General features: G+C 49.0%; 1 protein-coding gene and 1 non-coding gene across 3 annotated transcripts in view; both read left to right on the plus strand.

The window, feature by feature from the left end:
• skap1 (src kinase associated phosphoprotein 1) overlaps positions 1-19,470 on the plus strand; it is a 641,866-nt gene that overhangs the window by 12,995 nt on the left and 609,401 nt on the right. The window lies entirely within an intron of this gene.
• Positions 9,340-9,536, plus strand: LOC139234238 (U2 spliceosomal RNA). The gene has a single exon (XR_011588300.1). It is a non-coding gene; the product is annotated as a U2 spliceosomal RNA (small nuclear RNA).

Consider the following 19,470-nt stretch of genomic DNA (forward strand, 5'->3'; position numbering starts at 1 on the left):
TGGCTGCCGGGGTGAATAAAATGGGTTGTTTTGAAGCTAAAATTGAACGGAGTATAATCTTCATTGCGTGTTGATGTTGGGGTGAAAATTGTCATTAAAATGGTCCCATCAAGATCACTGTTCAATGCGGACAGTTTGACCAAGTTGAAAGGGAGAGGGCCAAATCTATCACCCATAGGTTGTGTGGTTAGCACACTGCACATGCCCTAGGGATGTTAAAATTCTTATCCACGTTTTTACTTTTGCTAATTCTGGCCTCTTGAGCATCCCTGATTTCCATCGTTCCACCATTGGTGGCCGTACCTTCAGCTGCCTAGGCCCCAAGCTCTGGAATTTCCTCCCTAAACCTCTCTGAGCCCCTCTCCTCCTTTAAAACCAACCTCTTTGACCAAGCTTTTGGTCACCTGTGCTAATTTCTCCTTTTGCGGCTCTGTATGAAATTTTTTGTCTTCTAATGCTCCTGTGAAGTGCCTTTGGGATGTTTTATTACATTATATAAATACATTATCATAGGCAGTCCCTCGAAATCGAGGAAGACTTGCTTCCGCTCTAAAAGTGAGTTCTCAGGTGGCTGAACAGCCCAATAGGGGAATTACAGTCTCTCTCAGGTGGGACAGACAGTGGTTGAAGGGGTGGGTGGGGAGTCTGTTCAAACTGCTTCATGGCCTTACCCCTTCCAATGTACCCTCCTCCAGTCCAAGAACCCTCTGCGATGGCTGCTCTCCTACAACTGGACTCTCTCACATCCCCAATTTTCTTCGCTCCACTGTATTTGGCTGTGCCTTGAGCTCCCTAGGCCCGAGGCTCTGGAATCCGCTCTGCCTCTTTACCCTCCTTTTAAACCTGTTGCTTTGACCGAGCTCCTGGTCACCTGCCCTACTGGTTGGCAATCAGTAATTTTTGCCTCGGACTGTAGGTTTTTAAACTGGGGCCAGCAGTCAACGAGGACATCCCTACAACACCTTTCATTTATATAGTGCTTTTAATGTAGTAAAGTGCTTCATAGGAGCGTAATTAGACAACATTTGACACTGGGGGAAAACAAAGAAAGACTTGGATTTATATAGCGCCTTTCACGACCACAGGAAATCCCAAAGCACAATGAAGTACTTTTAAAATATAGTCACTGTTGTAATGTAAGAAATGCGGCAGCCCATTTGCGCACAGCAAACTCTCTCAAACGGCAGTGTTATAATGATCAGATAATCTGTGTTTGTTATATTGATTGAGGGATAAATATTGGCCAGGACACTGGAGATAACTCCCCTGCTCTTCTGCGAAATAGTGGCACGGGATCTTTTATGCTCATCTGAGAGAGCAGACGGGGCCTCGGTTTAACGTCTCATCCGAAAGATGGCACCTCTGACAGTGCAGTGCTCCCTCAGCAGTGCACTAGATTTGCAGCACTGCACAGTCAGTCTAGATTCTATGCTCAAGTCCCTGGAGTGGGACTTGAACCCACAACCTTCTGAGTCTGAGGCGAGAGTGCTGCCCACTGAGCCACATAAGAGATATGAGGACAGGCGACCAAAAGCATGTTCAAGAGGAGGGTAGTGAGGTAGGGGGAATTCCAGAACTTGGGGCCCAGGCAGCTTAAGGCACTGCCACCAATGGTGGAGTGAAGTAAATTGATGATGCATTGGAGGAAAGCAGTGATAGTGGAGGGTTCTTGGACTGCAGGAGGTTACATAGATTGGGAGGGGTGAGGCTGTGGAGGTGTTTGAAAATGAGGAATTTTAACATCCCTGGGGTATGTGCAGTGTGGTAACTGCACAGTCAAATCCTGTTGATCGATTTGGCCAGTAGCCCAAATGCTTAACTGATCACCAGTTGGAGAGACATTTGCCTGGTGAGTGTCTCTTTATAAAGGCTGGGTTTGGGGGCCCTACATTTTATTAGACAAGGATACAGAATACTACTACTTAATCTGGTGTCACATCTGCACAGCAAGATACGATTGTGAAAAGGCATGTTTGCATAGAATCATACAGCAAAGAGGGAGGCCATTTGGCCCATCATGCCTGTGCTAGCTCTTTGAAAAAGTTATCCAATTTTCCCACTTCCCTGCTCTTTCCCCATAGCCATGCAATTTTTTTCCTTTTCAAGTGTTTATCCAATTCCCTTTTGAAAGTTACTATTGAATCTGCTTCCACCGCCCTTTCAGGCAGCGCAGTGCAAATCACGACATGTTACCTTTTTTTAAAAAAAAATAAACGCAATATCAAAACGGTTGACAAATGATCAGGGATCGGCTATGACCATTGTGTAGGTGACCTTCTGTGAGGTCTGTTTGGAGTCTCTGACTGACTTGGAGGGGCCTTGTAATGGCACAAAGTTGCAAGAATTCTGTAGTCAATACTACTTGTTACTGGTTGACTTGCTGAGCTATTGGGCTGCAATTTGTGGCCCCTAGGGGTGCGTACAAGGTGCGCTCGCACGTAGGGACCGCACAGGTTCCAGGTTTAGGCATGCGCTGCGCATACGCTAAAACCCGGAGCCTGCGATCTGTCAAGAATCATCTTGACAGATCGCACGCATTCCCGGGAAAAGGCCCTCTGCTGGCAGAGAGTTGGGCTATTTGCCCAGCGAATGCCCCGTGAAATTCTTACGCCTGATAAAAGCCTACGTACGGCCTGCTTCTACCAGCGTAATACTTTTTAAAGGACAGAAAAATACATTTTATTCAATAATTTATACATTTTTTTAAAAACCCTGTGAAAAATGTTAAGTTTAGTTTTAAACCTTTTTAAAATATGTAAATTTATTTTTCAGAAAGTTTAATTTTTGTTTTAAATTTAATTAAATGCCATTTTGATAAATTTTGAATATGTGAGTTTTAAAAAAAAAATGTATTTGTAGTGTACCTGTGTTTTTGTGGGTATTGCCATTCATACTTATGGGAGCTCCGTACAATTGGAATCATCATAATATGAATGGGGATCCCCTGGGCCAGGCCACGTGATCCCAGGGGTGCTTGCGAACCACATGCGCCCCTAGGATACGTGGGCGTCTGCACAGAGGACCAGGCACGCAAGTGTCCGAACCCCTCCGACCATCCGTCAAGAGCGCAGAGTTTTTTTTGCAGGTGGGTGGCTTCCGGCCACAAACTGTTGCTTTGTTTACCTTTTGGGGAATTGACCGTTAGCTTTTGTGCAGTTGGGGAGGGGATTGTCTATTGGGAAGGTGTCAGTATTTAGAGGATTTCTCCACACAGATGTCAGAACATTCCCCTTGTGGGGTATTGAATCGGGCCAATCACCAGACAATTGTATAGTTTTGAAGATAAAGAAAAAGTGTGGATGCTGGAACTAAGCAGCAGGTCCGTTGCTCTGAAAGGGAAAGATGGGCTCAGCCTTGAGCAGAATTCATCTGAAACATTAACTGTGTGACTTTTTATGACTACACAAAGTCCGATGACGCACTGCTTTAAATGAATGGGGCCATTATCTCAAGTAATACATAATGCATTATTCTGCTGCTAAGGGGAAAAATTGCTACGAGTATATGTGTGCTCGGGTCAATCAGAGTCCAATTGCTCTAAGTAAAGACAGGCTGATGCTAGAGTACATAGGAACAGGATTCAGCCCATCGAGCCTGTTCCACCGTTCGGTCAAATCATGGTTATCTGTATCTTGGTACCGTAACCTGAAACCTAATCTCAGTTTTGACATTTTTCATTGACCCTCAGGAGCTCCTTTTGGAGGAGAGAGTTCCAGATTCCCACCACCCTTTGTGTGAGGATGTGCTTCCTAATATCACCCCTGAACGGACCGGCTCTAATTTTAATGTTATGCCCCACCCCAAATTAAATAGTGTTTCTCTCCCTCTACTCTATCAAATCCTTTAATCATAAACACTTCAGTTAGATCACCCCTTCTACACTCGAGGGAATACAGGCCCAGTCTGTGCAACCTGTCCTCATGATTTAACCCTTTTAGCCCCGATATCATTCTGGTGAATGTGCGCTGCTCCCCCTCTGTTATCTATGCAATAAGGGTACAAACTGAGTACTGTTTAACTGAACAAGGTACAACCTTGGCTCTGCTTTATTACAACCCAAAGTGCCTGACTCCCAAAATGGCTGGCCTTTTATACCAGAGCAGCACCATGTGTGTGCTGCTCAGTGGCCTCCAACAATTACACCATCAGGTGGTTACAAACAGCATGTACATACATGGCAATACCCTCCGAGGCCAATATATCCTTCCTGAGGTGCAGGGCCTAGAACTGAACGCTGTTACTCCAGCTGGGGTCGGACCAGAGCTCCGTACAGCTGCAACATCACTTCCACCCCCTCTGTATTCCAGCCCCTGAGAGATGAAGGCTAACATTCCACAATTACATTTTCTGTATCTGCCAGTACTTTTTATTTTCGTTCAATGGCTGTTTGCAAATTGGAAGATGCTTGTAAGGTGGGTGGGGGGGGGGCTTCTGACACTTTGAATCGTGAGATGAGGAGTATGCTCGTGGAGCCGATGTCTGGTGGAGTTGATCAGTTAGCCTGTTGAGTGGACTATGAGTCTGATATTTAGCATGTTCCCTGTCTGACAAGGGATCCAGTGGGAAGAGAACTACAGAGCGCAGAGGGTGCATTAACTGAAAATTGGGGTGTTGCCTGCTCACTGGGTACAGAGTTGGGATAATTTTCACCTGCAGTGTTTGGGCACTAAGCTGACGGAGGAGATGGTCTTCCTGGTCAAGAACCCACTTCATTTCCAAAGTCAGTCCGTGTGACAGGCACGTTGGCACTAGTGCATTCTGGGAGTTGTAGTCCACAAGTGTGACCTGCTTCACCCGTCTCTCTGAGGCAGAACCCGAGTCCCAGGCTTTGAATGTGGCAGCAGGCCTCTAAAATGATCATAATGACAGAACTTGCATTCACAACCTCTGGCCGTCCCGAAACATTTTTCTGAAGTGCAGCCACGGGGGAGGGAGAGAAAGACTTTCATTTATATAGCGCCTTTCACGATCTGGGAAAATCCCAAAACGTTTCATAGACAAGTACTTTTGAAGTGTAGTCGCTGTAATATGGGGAAACGCGGCAGCCAATTTGCGCAAAGCAAGCTCCCACAAACAGCAATGTGATAATCGCCAGATATGTTGATTGAGGGATAGAAACATAGGGCCCAAGTTTCCACATGATTCGCGCCTGATTTTTAGGAGCAACTGGTGGAGAACGGACTATTTTAGAAATCGCAATTCTCCACATTTTTTTTTCTGCAGTTCAAGTCAGGTAGAACAGTTCTAGTTTAGAACAGAATTTTTTCTTCAAAAGGGGGCGTGTCCGGCCATGACGCCTGATTTGAAAGTTTCCACAGTGAAAATGTACTCCAAACTAAAGTAGAATGGAGCCAGTGAAGATTTTTGTAGAACTGAAAAAACCTGTTCTACACATTAAAAAATCAGGCGCAGGTTACAAATTAGGCGTCCAGAACGAGGTGGAGGGGAAGGGCGGGAAGGGAACTCATTAAATTCGACAATAGATCCTTATTTATACTTCTACAAATATTATACAAATAAATCCAACCTGAATAAACATTTATAAGCCAAGAAAAGATTAAATAAACTATCTTCCTACCTGTGTGAAAGTGCTTCAGCCAGGGAGAATTCTGCAGTCGTTCGTGCCGCTGAGCGAGAGAGCGAGAGAGCGAGAGAGCGAGAGAGCGAGAGAGCGAGAGAGCGAGAGAGCGAGAGAGCCGGGGGGAGGGGCGGAAGCGGGTGTCGGGTCGGGGGAGCGGGTGTCGGGTCTCGGGTCGGGGCGGGAGGGGAGCGGGTGTCCGGTCGGGGGGGAGGGGGTGGGGCAGCGGGTGTCGGGGGGCGGGTCTGGTTGGCGGGGGGGGGGGGGGGGAGCGAGTGTCGGGTCTGGGGGGGAGGGGGGAAGCAGGAGCTGGCCGTGGGAGGAGCCTCATTCACGCAGCCCCAGCGAAGCCATTCAGCCAGAGCTAGGGGCTGCGTGCTTCGGGCCCCTCCCACACAGTTCGGCGCCTGGAGCTACTGCACTTGCGTGCCGACTAGCGCGCATGTGCAGAGGTCTCGGCACTGTTTTCACTGCCGGGACCTGGCTCCGCCCCCTCCCCCCCCACAGCTCGTGCTGGCTGCGCCGAGGGCCAGAGGACCTACAGGTAGGTGGAGAATACCGAGGATTTTTTTAGGCGCGAAAAACGGGCGCCCAGCTCGGAGGGGCGCCCATTTTTTCTTGTGGAAACTTGCGCCCATTGAAACATAAAAAATAGGTGCAGGAGCAGGCCATTCAGCCCTTCTAGCCTGCACCGCCATTCAATGAGTTCATGGCTGAACATGAAACTTCAGCACCCCCTTCCTGCTTTCTCGCCATACCCCTTGATCCCCCGAGTAGTAAGGACTTCATCTCACTCCCTTTTGAATATATTTAGTGAATTGGCCTCAACTACTTTCTGTGGTAGAGAATTCCACAGGTTCACCACTCTCTGGGTGAAGAAGTTTCTCTTCATCTCGGTCCTAAATGGCTTACCCCTTATCCTTAGACTGTGACCCCTGGTTCTGGACTTCCCCAACATTGTGAACATTCTTCCTGCATCCAACCTGTCCAAACCCGTCAGAATTTTAAACGTTTCTATGAGGTCCCCTCTCACTCTTCTGAACTCCAGTGAATACAAGCCCAGTTGATCCAGTCTTTCTTGATCGGTCAGTCCCACCATCCCGGGAATCAGTCTGGTGAATCTTCGCTGCACTCCCTCAATAGCAAGAACGTCCTTCCTCAAGTTAGGAGACCAAAACTGTACACAATACTCCAGGTGTGGCCTCACCAAGGCCCTATACAACTGTAGCAACACCTCCCTGCCCCTGTACTCAAATCCCCTCGCTATGAAGGCCAACATGCCATTTGCTTTCTTAACCGCCTGCTGTACCTGCATGCCAACCTTCAATGACTGATGTATCATGACACCCAGGTCTCGTTGCACCTTCCCTTTTCCTAATCTGTCACCATTCAGATAATAGTCTGTCTCTCTGTTTTTACCACCAAAGTGGATAACTTCACATTTATCCACATTATACTTCATCTGCCATTCATTTGCCCACTCACCTAACCTATCCAAGTCACTCTGCAGCCTCATAGCATTCTCCTCGCAGCTCACACTGCCACCCAACTTAGTGTCATCCGCAAATTTGGAGATATTACATTTAATCCCCTCGTCTAAATCATTAATGTACAATGTAAACAGCTGGGGCCCCAGCACAGAACCTTGCGGTACCCCACTAGTCACTGCCTGCCATTCTGAAAAGTACCCATTTACTCCTACTCTTTGCTTCCTGTCTGACAACCAGTTCTCAATCCACGTCAGCACACTACCCCCAATCCCATGTGCTTTAACTTTGCACATTAATCTCTTGTGTTGGACCTTGTCGAAAGCCTTCTGAAAGTCCAAATATACCACATCAACTGGTTCTCCTTTGTCCACTTTACTGGAAACATCCTCAAAAAATTCCAGAAGATTTGTCAAGCATGATTTCCCTTTCACAAATCCATGCTGACTTGGACCTATCATGTCACCATTTTCCAAATGTGCTGCTATGACATCCTTAATAATTGATTCCATCATTTTACCCACTACTGAGGTCAGGCTGACCGGTCTATAATTCCCTGCTTTCTCTCTCCCTCCTTTTTTAAAAAGTGGGGTTACATTGGCTACCCTCCACTCGATAGGAACTGATCCAGAGTCAATGGAATGTTGGAAAATGACTGTCAATGCATCCGCTATTTCCAAGGCCACCTCCTTAAGTAGGAGGTGCAGTCCATCAGGCCCTGGGGATTTATCGGTCTTCAATCCCATCAATTTCCCCAACACAATTTCCCGACTAATAAGGATTTCCCTCAGTTCCTCCTCCTTACTTGACCCTCTGATATCCCGAAGGTTGTTTGTGTCCTCCTTAGTGAATACCGAACCAAAGTACTTGTTCAATTGGTCTGCCATCTCTTTGTTCCCCGTTATGACTTCCCCTGATTCTGACTGCAGGGGACCTACGTTTGTCTTTACTAACCTTTTTCTCTTTACATACCTATAGAAACTTTTGCAATCCGCCTTAGTGTTCCCTGCAAGCTTCTTCTCGTACTCCATTTTCCCTGCCCTAATCAAACCCTTTGTCCTCCTCTGCTGAGTTCTAAATTTCTCCCAGTCCCTGGGTTCGCTGCTATTTCTGGCCAATTTGTATGCCACTTCCTTGGCTTTAATACTATCCCTGATTTCCCTAGATAGCCACGGTTGAGCCACCTTCCCTTTTTTATTTTTACGCCAGACAGGAATGTACAATTGTTGTAATTCATCCATGCGGTCTCTAAATGTCTGCCATTGCCCATCCACAGTCAACCCCTTAAGATAATTGAGGGTGTCAAATTCTTTGTCTCGTAACACTCCTGTGAAGCGCCTTGGGACGTTTCACGATATTAAATGTGCTATATAAATACAAGTTGTTGTTGTTGTTGTTAAACATTGGCAAGGACAACGGGATTAACTCCCCTATTTCTCTTCGAAATAGTGGCATGGGATCTTTTATGTCCACCTGAGAGAGCAGACAGATGGGTTAATGTCTCATCCGAAAGACGGACCTCCGACAGTGCAGCGCTCCCTCAGCACTGCACTGGAGTGCAGGCTTGGATTATGGGCTCAAGTCCCTGGAGTGGGACTTGAACCCACCACTTTCTGACTCCGAGGCGAGAGTGCTGCCCACTGAGCCACGGCTGAATGTTGTAATGTAGGAAACATCGCAGCCAATCTGCACACAACACTCGTTTCAAATACACAGTGCAAGTATCTGTATCTTTTAATGATGGTGTGAAATTACTTAATTATTGATTTTCTTGTTGCAAACTTTTTATCACTGCCTTGTGAGGCGAGTGACAAAATGGAAGCTGGAAAAAAAGTTTGATGCAAACACTTCAATTGATTTTATTGGGTCCCATTCTCCTTGCTTTTGATTCATTGGCAGGCGCCTACTTGCTAATTTTGAGTGATGTTTCATACATCATTAATGGAGTTTCATTAATATTACATTCCTACCTATTGTGACAAATTGATGTTTATGAAAATTGAGCCAATCAGATACTTGTGTCATGGAAATGTGATTTTCAGTGACTAGTACAATGACTCGTGTGATTGGGGGAAAAAAAAACGTAATCTGCACGGACTCCTTATCTTGCAGTGTTTGTGGTAATTCAGGGGGCCGTGCTATTTATTGACAGGAAACACACCAGAATACTTAGAAGTGTTGGTGGTGTTCTGTCTCTCGGTCTATCTGAAAGAGTGAAGGAAGTTTCCAGCTGGTTACTGCAACGACTGCTTGTGCAGTTGCTGTACCCCACGCTTCTCTTCTCGGCCTTTTGGCTAAGATCATGTGTAACTGACCTGACAGGGGAGTAACCATGACCCCAAAGTGGTTCTCCCTGGATCAGGAAGGTGGTTCTCCTATGCTTTTTGGAAATAGGAGGTGGGTGGTGTGGCTTGACCCATCCACCTCCACGGAGGTGTGTGGGGGGCCTGACCCATCCACCTCCATGGCACGAACCTGGTATTGCAGTACTTCCAGGAACGGTGCAGTGGCTCTCGGCCTTTTGGCTAAGAGCATTGGCGCAGAGTGATCCTTGATGTGTGCAAGATGACCTCTGGCGTTTGTGATTTGACAAAGAATTGGAAAGATTGGCAACGAAAATTTTTTTTTAAAAGTTGCTGTACCCCACTAATTGGTCACTTAATCTGAACACTCATTTTACAATCGTGTCGGTGAGCTGTGTGCTGGCTGACTAGGGCAAGCGGCTCGGAGGGTTGAGGGAGCAGAACCCTGCCATTTTAAAACCGAACACTGATCAAAGCTTTGTGCTAATTGCTCAGTGACTTGGGCCTGCTTTGTTTCTCTTACTTTCATTATGACAATTTGTATCTCTCATCCACTTTGTGCACTTGCTCATTTAATTACGCACACGTACTGTGTCACTCCTTCATCCAGTTTTTCATACGCCTACATTCTCTTTCTTTTTCCTCCCCCGCCAATGCACTCGCGCACTCACACCAACACTTATCCCTCAAACAACATCAAGAAACAGACTATCTGCTTTTATTTCATGATTGCGGGAGCTTGCTGTGCACAAACGGGCTGCTGCGTTTCTTACATTACAGCAGTGTCTGCACTTCGAACAAAGTACTTCATGGGCTATAAAGCACATGGCATCCTGAGGTTGTGAAAGGCGCTATATAAATGCACGTTTGTTTCTTTCCACCATTTTGGGAGAGGAGGTGGGGTGGGGGGAGGGCCGGTGTTTGCTGGCACAAGGAGGGGTGAAGGTCAAAGGATATGCTGTCATTCTGGATCTTGGCTTGAAGCCAGTTCCAAGCACAATGCAGTGAACAATGTTGCATTTACAGTAGGATAATTACCTTCTCAAGCAGTAAGGTTCGTGAGGTGCCGTAATTAGCCTGCTCTGCTTATCTGTGATATTTTCAAGTTCGCTGTATATTTTTAACAAAAAACTTTCCACAAGAATAAATAGCAAAGAAAAACTTGCATTTCTATCGTGTCTTTCGCAACCTCCGGAACCTTCCAAATCACTTTACAGCCAGTGAAGTATTCTTTGTGAAGTGCAGTCACTGTTGTAATGTGGGAAACGTGGCAGCCAATTTCTGCACAGCAAGCTCCCACAAACAACAATGAGAAGATCACCTGTTTTAGTGATGATGGTTGAGGGATAAATATTGGCCAGGACACCGGGGAGAACTCCTCTGCTCTTCTTCGTAATCTTGGGCGGTTCCTCGTATCGAGGATGACTTGCTTCCACGCCAAAAAGGCATAAGTTTACAAGTGTTTCAATGAAGGACCTAATTTTCCAGGTCCCGAACTACATGCTGAAGGGTGGAAGATGCCTGTGCGTGGTAATAGTGCCATGGATGCTTACATTCACCAAAAGATGACGCCTCTGACAGTGCAGCACTCCCTCAGCACTGCACTGGAGTGTCAGCTTGGATTTTGTGCTCAAGTGTCTGGAGTGGCATTTGAACCCACAACCTGCTGACTTCTGGGTGATCTTATTTCACAATCAATAATTCATCATCATGGGCGTCCCTCAAAATCGAGGAAGACTTTTTTCCACTCAAAGTGAGTTCTCGGGTGGCTGTACAGTCCAATACGGGAATGACAGTCTCTGTCACAGGTGGGACAGATAGTGGTTGAAGAAAAAGGTGGGTGGAGAGTCTGGTTTGCCGCACGCTCCTTCCGCTTGGTTTCTGCCTGCTCTCGGCGATGAGACTCTGTGCTCAGCGCCCTCCCGGATGCTCTTCCTCCACTTAGGGTGAACTTGGGCCAGGGACTCCCAGGTGTTGGTGGGAATGTTGCATTTTATCAAGGAGACTTTGAGGGTGTCCTTGAAACGTTTGCTCTGCCCACCTGGGGCTCGCTTGCTGTGTAGGAGTTGTGAATAGAGCGCTTGCTTTGGAAGTCTTGTGTCGCACATCAATCAACCATAGACAGCGGAAGGAGCGAGCGGCAAACCAGACTCCCTACCCACCCTTTCCTTCAACCACTGTCTATCCCACCTGTGACAGAGACTGTAATTCCCGTATTGGACTGTACAGTCACCTGAGAATTCACTTTGAGTGGAGGCAAGTCTTCCTCGATTTTGAGGGACTGCCTATGATGATAGAATCTGCCCCTTTTTTTGCTCCCTGAATTTCAGCAGAAAGAAAATTGGGTGGGGTCTGTTATGAGCGTACGATCCTCCACGCCATTAAGGGAATGGTGATTATGTTACTGGGCCAGTAATCCCGAGGCCTGGACTAATGATCCGGAGACCCGAGCCCAAATCCCACCACAGCATCTGGGGGAATTTTAATTCAGTTAATTAAATAAATCTGGAATTTAAAAAGGAGATTGTGGCAGTAATAGTGACCATGAAACCATCGGATTGTTGTAAAAACCCATCTACCACCCTTACCCGGTCTGGCCTCTGACTCCAAACCCACAGCAATGTGGTCGACTCTTAATTACCCTCTGAAATGGCGGCTCACTGCCACCTTGAGCACAATTAAGGATGGACAATAAATGCTGCCTTACCAGCGACACCCACATCTCAGAAACGAATGAATAAAAACAAAAATGTACCTTTCTGCTCTCTTCCCAATGATTTATCCCAAAATACAGTAATATTTCGCAAGAAGGATTGCTCCGTAGCAATTGGCAGTTTTACCTTGTCAGTTTCTAAGTCCAGAACATGACACCAATGTAAAAGCTTCTCAGTCCAATTGTGGACAGTTTGTCTATTAAGAGACAAGGTAACTAACTTTTTTTCAGTTAAACGTAATTGGCATTGACATGGTTTACCTAAAACATAGTCACTAAATACATTTTACCTATGTTAAGTAGGATGAAGGCTTTCACAGAAGGGATTCCCAGCGGACAATAGTCGAGCATTTCGTGAGGGCCCCTAAATTGTACACTCTTTTCCCATCTCGATCCCCTCCAGCAACACTTTATTCCTCCCACAGGTGGTGGCAGCAGTGGTCTGGTCCCAGTTACCTGGTTGCCTGCGCTTTCGGCCACTGACCCAATTAAACATCTTTGCACGATGCCTGAACTCTGCCCGCCAGCCCCCAGCTATGAGGTGAATGCATCGAACATAACATAAGAAATAGGAACAGGAGTCGGCCATTCAATAAGAACATGGCTGATCTGATCATGGACTCAACTCCACTTTCCTGCCCGTTCCCCATAACCCTTGACTCCCTTATCGCTCAAAAATCTGGCTATCTCCATCTTCAATATATTCAGTGACCCAGCCTCCACAGCTCTCTGGAGCAGATATTTCCACAGATTCACAACCCTCAAAGAAGAAATTCCTCCTCCATAGAATCATAGAAATTTACAGCATGGAAGGAGCCATTTCGCCCCATCGTGTCCACGCTGGCAGACCAAGAGCTATCCAGCCTAATCCCACTTTCCAGCTCTTGGTCCGTAGCCCTGTAGGTTACGGCACTTTAAGTGCACATCCAAGTATTTTTTTAATGTGGTGAGGGTTCCTGCCTCTGCCACCCTTTCAGGCAGTGAGTTCCAGACCCCCACCACCCTCTGGATGAAGAAATTTCCCCTCGTATCTCCTCTATACCTCCCCGGCCCCCCCAATTACTTTAAATCTATGCCCCCTGCTTATTGACCCCTCTGCCAAGGGAAACGGGTCCTTCCTATCCACTCTATCCAGGTCCCTCAACTTTATACAGCTCAATCAGGTCTCCCCTCAGCCTCTTCTGTTCCAAAGAAAACAGATCCAGCATCTTCAATCTTTCCTCACTGCCAAAATTCTCCAGTCCCGGCAACATTCTTGTAAATCTCTTCTGAACCCATTCCAGTGCAATCACATCTTCCCTGTAATGTGGTGACCAGAACTGCACACAGTACTTCAGCTGCGGCCCAACAAGTGTTTTATACAGTTCAAGTGTAACCTCCTTGCTCTTGTACTCCATGCCTCGACTAATTTGTTAAGGGAAGATCGTGTTTGACTAACCTGATTGAATTTTTTGAGGAGGTAACCAAGAGGGTCGATGAGGGTAGTGCGTACAATGTAGTGTATATGGACTTTAGCAAAGCATTTTATAAGGTCCCACATGGTAGACTGGTCATGAAGGTTAAAATCCAAGGCATAGTGCCTGGCCAGGCCTCCATAACCAGTGCCTGTGAAGAGACACTTGGTCACTCAACCAGAAAACACCAGGACTGGTTTGATGAAAATGATCAGGAGATCGAAGAACTAATAGATCGCAAGCGCAGAGCATTTATGAGCCTCAAGCAACAGCCCAACTCTGGAGCTGCAAAACAACATTACAGACGGCTCAAGTCTCTGGTCCAACAAAAAACCCGGGACCAAAAGAACAGGTGGTGGATGGAGAAAGCACAGGAGATACGACAACTGGCCGACAGCCACGATATGCAAGGATTCTTCGCTGCAGTCAAGGCCACCTACGGTCCAAACTCCCAAGGCCCCACCCCACTCCTGGTCAAGAACGGGGAAGCACTCATCAAGGACACCGAGGCTGTCAGGGCCCGATGGAAGGAGCACTTTGAAGATCTCCTCCATCGAGACTCTGCCTTTAACTCGAGTGTTCTCGATTACATCTCGCAGCATACGACCCACCATCAACTCTGTGAAACTCCAACGTTGCGCAAGGTAGGCAAAGCCATAAAACAGCTGAAGAATAACAAGGCGGCAGGTGAGGATGGAATCCCTGCTGAGGCGCTAAAATATGGTGGAGAGGTGCTGTTGGCGTGGATACATCTCCTCGTCTCTCTCGCCTGGAGGGAGGAGAGCATGCTGGGAGATCTGAGAAATGCAGTGATTGTGACCATTTTTTTAAAAAGGGGACAAGTCCGACTGCAGCAACTACAGGGGAATCTCCCTGCTATCAGCCACTGGGAAAGTTGTCGCTAGAGTTCTCCTCAATCGACTTTTCCCTCTGGTTGAGGAGCTCCTCCCAGAATCACTGCGGATTTCGTCCCCTACGGAGCACAACAGGCATGACCTTTGCAGCGCGACAGCTGCGGGAAAAATGCAGGGAGCAGCGCCAGCCCTTGTACATGGCCTTTTTCAATCTTACAAAGGTTTTTGACACTGTCAACCGTGAGGGTCTATGGAGCGTCCTCCTTCATTTCGGCTGCCCCCAAAAGTTTGTCAACATCCTTTACCTGCTGCACGATGACATGTCGGCCGTGATCCTTACCAACAGATCCATTACAGACCCAATTTATGTCCGGACCGGGATCAAACAGGGTTGCGTCATCAGTCCAACCCTCTTCTCAATCTTCCTCGCTGCCAAGCTCCACCTCACAATCAACAAGCTCCTAGCTGGAGTGGAACTAAACTACAGAACCAGTGAGAAGCTGTTTAACCTACGCCCCCTCCAGGCCAGGTCCAAAATCACCCCAGTCTCTGTTGTTGAGCTGCAGTATGCGGACGACACCTGCGTCTGCGCATATTCAGAGGCTGAACTCCAGGATATAGTCAATGTATTTACTGAGACATATGAAAGCATAGGCCTTGCGCTTAACATCTGTAAGACAAAGGTCTTCCACCAGACTGTCACCGCCGCACAGCACTGCCCTCCAATCATCAAGATTCACGGCACGGCCCTCAAACGTGGACCATTTCCCATATTTCGGGAGCCTCTTATCAACAAAGGCAGATATTGATGCGGAAATTCAACATCACCTCCAGTGTGCCAGTGCAGCCTTCGGCCGTCTGCGGAAGAGTGTGTTTGAAGACCAGGCCCTCGAATCTATCACCAAGCTCATGGTCTACAGGGCTGTAGAAATACCCGCCCTCCTGTATGTCCATGCCTCAGATCCAATGTATAGCGGGCACCTCAAGTTGCTGGGGATATATCACCAACGATGTCTCCGCAAGATCCTGAAAATCCCCTGGGAGGACAGGCGCACCAACATCAGTGTCCTCGACCAGGCTAACATCCCCAGTATTGAAGCACTGACCACACTCGATCAGCTTGACTGGGCAGGCCACATAGTATGCAGGCCAGATACGAGACTCCCTAAGCAAATGCTTTATGCGGAGTGCCTTCATGGTAAATGAGCCAAAGGTGGGCAGTGGCAACGTTACAAGGACACCCTCAAAGCCTCGCTGATAAAGTGCGACATCACCACTGACACCTGGGCGGTCTTCGGCCAGGGTCTCCCGAGGTGGAGAAAGTGCAACCGGGAGGGCGTTGAGCTCTTCGAGTCTCAACGCAAAGAGCGTAAAGAGACCAAGCGCAGGCAGCAGAAGGAGCGCGTGGCAAACCAGCCCCACCAATCCCTTCCCTCGACGAATGTCTGTCCCACCTGTAACTGGGTCTGTGGCTCTCGTATCGGACTGTTCAGCCATCAAAGAACTCATTTAGGGAGTGAAAGCAAGTATTCCTCGATTCCGAGGGACTGCCTATGATGTGGTTGATAATGAAGAGAAAAGTCATGGGCTGCAGGAGGATATCAATCTACTGGTCAGGTGGGCAGAGCAGTGGTGAATGGAATTTAATTCAGAGAAGTGTGAGGTGATGCACTTTGGGAGGGTCATAATCATCATCATAGACACTCCCTCAGGATCGAGGAAGACTTTCTTCCACTCCCTAAATGAGTCCTTTGATGGCTGAACGGTCCAATGCGAGAGCCAAAGACCCTGTCACAGGTGGGACAGACATTCATCAGGGGAAGGGGGGAGTCGGACTGATTTGCCGCATGTTCCTTCCGCTGCCTGCACCTGACCTTCACGCTCGCGGCGTTGTGATTCAAAGAGCAGGATGCACTTTCTCCACCTAGGGCGGTCTTTGACCAGGGACTCCCAGTTGTCAATGGTGATGTCGCACTTTACCAGGGAGGCTTTGAGGGTGTCCTTGTAACGTTTCCGCTGCCCACCTTTTGGCTCGTTTGCCGTGAAGGAGCTCTGCATAAAGCAGTTGCTTAGGGAGCCTTGTGGCTGGCATCTGAAATGTGTGGCCTGCCTAGCGAAGCTGATCGAGTGTGGGCAGTGCTTCAATGCTGGGATTGTTAGCCTGGTCGAGGACACTGATGTTGGTGCGCCTTTCCTTCCAGGGGATTTGCTGGATCTTGCGGAGATATCGTTGATATATCTCCAGCGACTTGAGGTGTCTTCTGAACATCTATGCCTCCGATCCATACAGGAGGGCGGGTATTACTACAGCCCTGTAGACCATGAGCTTGGTGGTAGATTTGAGGGCCTGGTCTTCGAACACTCTTTTCCTCTGGCGGCCAAAGGCCGCACTGGAGGTGATGTTGAATCTCCGCATCAATGTGTGCCTTTGTTGACGAGGCTCCCAAGGTATGGGAAATGGTCCACGTTGTCGAGGGCCATGCTGTGAATCTTGATGACTGGGGGGCAGTGCTGTGTGGTGAGGATAGGCTGGTGGAGGACCTTTTGTCTTATGGATGTTAAGCGTAAGGCACATGCTTTCATATGCTTCGGTGAATACATCGACTATACCCTGGAGTTCAGCCACTTGGGGAGGGCTAATAAGGAAAGGGTAGGCCACTTAATAGTGTAGATAAACAAAGGGACCTTGGAGTGCTTGTCCACGGAACTCTTTTTGGGAGGAAACTAAAACATTAAAACATTAAATCATTAAATCGTGTCCCCCCGATCTGGGGGACACACTAAACATTTTTAAGGCCCTTTTTTTTGTTTTTGTTTTTGTTTCTTTGTGTTTTTGATTTTTTTTTAAAGTTTTTTTTTGGGCACTAGAATCATATTTTTTCTTCTCCAAGTGCCTCCTATAAAAGGGGAGGGGGACACTAAAAACACCGGCAATTAAAACAAATTAAACTTTAAAACATAAAATCAAATTAAAATTTGGTTGCCAGGCGTGATGATGCACTCCAGTTCCTCCGGTGCCCACCTCTCGCGGAACCAGTGGACACCGCGTGCTCCATATCCAAGGACACCCTGGCGCGGATGTACGCGCGGAAGAGAGTCAGGCTGAACGACCCCCTCGACCGCCCGCTGCCTGGACCGGCTGATGGCACCCTTGGCCGTGCCCAGGAGCAGTCCTACGAGGAGGCCCTCGGACCTACCCGCTCCCCTCCGCACAGGGTGCCCAAAGATCAGGAATGTGGGACTGAAGTGCAGCCAGAATTTCGGGAGCATCCCTTTAAATAATAAAACAGGGGCTGCAACCTCGTGCATTCGGTAAAAACATGGAACACGGACTCCTCCAGACCGCAGAAATTGCAGGCGGCCTGGGAGCCCGTGAACCGGCTTAAAAATTTATTGCACGGCACTGCTCCGTGCACCACCCTCCAGGCCAAGTCCCCGATAAATAGTGGGAGGACTCCCGCGTAGAGTGCCCTCCATCGGGGACCCCCGCCTCCTCCGGACGGCAAGATGGTACGCCATGGCGTGTCCAGACGGCAGGCGAGGATGGCAAAGTTGAGAATGTGCAGGAGCAGCCCGTACAGGAAACCCCTCCGCGCGGAACTGAAAGGCACGGAGGGGATTTCCTCGAGGTGGCTCAAGTTATGAGGCGCCGGCTCCCGAGTGAGGTTCCGGGGTTTGGCACCGATGAGGACGGGGGTCAGTTCGGACGGGATTTCCCCACGTGCTTGAGCCTCCTCAACACACCTAACGGAGTCGGGGCCCAGAGCTGTTTTTAGCGACTCGATGGCATTGGCCGCGCGGCGGACGTTGGCAGAATTTAGGCGCCGCGCCAGCGTGTCTGGCGCCATCCAGCCCGCTCCTCCGCCATCGAGCAGGTCCCTGACCCTGGTCACCTCACCAGCCACAGCCCTCTCGTCCGACCGCCACCTAAAACCTCGGTCGTGGAGGTACGGATTCCCGAGCAGCGGCTCCTGCAGGACAGCCGCCACTCCAGCCGGTGGAGAGCTGCGCTTGGTGGAGACTTTGTTCCAGACCCTGATGAGTTCCTTGTAAAAGACAGGCAGCTCCTGGAAGGCGGTCCTGACGCCCCCCAAGCTCACAAACAGGAGCTGCGTGTCGTAGTTGAGGCCGTGCTGCTGGCGGAAGAAATACGTCGCCAGAGCACGCCACCTGGGAGGGGGCTCGACGTAAAGGTATCTCTGCAGGGTCTGAAGATGGAAAGTCGCGAGCTGGGTGCTGACGCACACCAACGACTGACCGCCCTCCCCAAGTGGGAGACTCGACCGCGACAGAGACCCAGTGCTTCCTGTTGTTGCAGAAGAAGTCCACCAGCTTCTTTATCTTGGTGACAAACGCAGGGGGAGGGGTCAAAGTGACCAGCCGGTACCACAACATGGCGGCCACCAGCTGGTTTATGACTAGCGCTCGACCCCTGTAGGACAGCACTCTGAGCAGTCATGTCCAGTGCCCTAGGCGAGCGGCGACCTTGGCCTCCAGCTCTTGCCAGTTCGCCGGCCAGGCTCCCTTGTCGGGGCTAAGGTAGACTCCCAGAGAGAGGAGATGGGTCGTGCTCCAGGCAAAAGGCCTGAGCTCCTCCGGCAGGGAGTCCACCCGCCACTGACCCACCAGGAGTCCGGAACATTTCTCCCAGTTGATCCTGGCAGAGGATGCGGCCGAGTAAATCTCCTGGCACTCACGCATCCTCCGCAAGTCAGCGGGATCCTCTACCGCGAGGAGCACGTCATCGGCGTAAGCCAAGAGGACGACCTCCACGCCCGGCCCTTGCAGAGCCAGTCCCGTCAACCTCGTCCGCAGGAGGCGCAGGAAAGGCTCCACGCAGATGGCATATAACTGGCCGGACATGGGGCATCCCTGGCGTACCCCTCTCCCAAAGCAAAGGGGCGCCGTCAAGGACCCGTTAACCTTTATCAAACACTCCGCGGCGGCGTACAAAAGTCGGATCCGGGCGACGAAATGTGTCCCGAACCCGAAAGCGCGCAGAGTTCCGAACAGATAGTCGTGATCCACCCTGTCGAACGCCTTCTCTTGGTCGAGAGATAGGAAGGCGACCGACAGACCAG

The sequence above is a fragment of the Pristiophorus japonicus genome, chromosome 21 (genome assembly GCF_044704955.1).
Source record: "Pristiophorus japonicus isolate sPriJap1 chromosome 21, sPriJap1.hap1, whole genome shotgun sequence".
Lineage (NCBI taxonomy): Eukaryota > Metazoa > Chordata > Chondrichthyes > Pristiophoridae > Pristiophorus > Pristiophorus japonicus.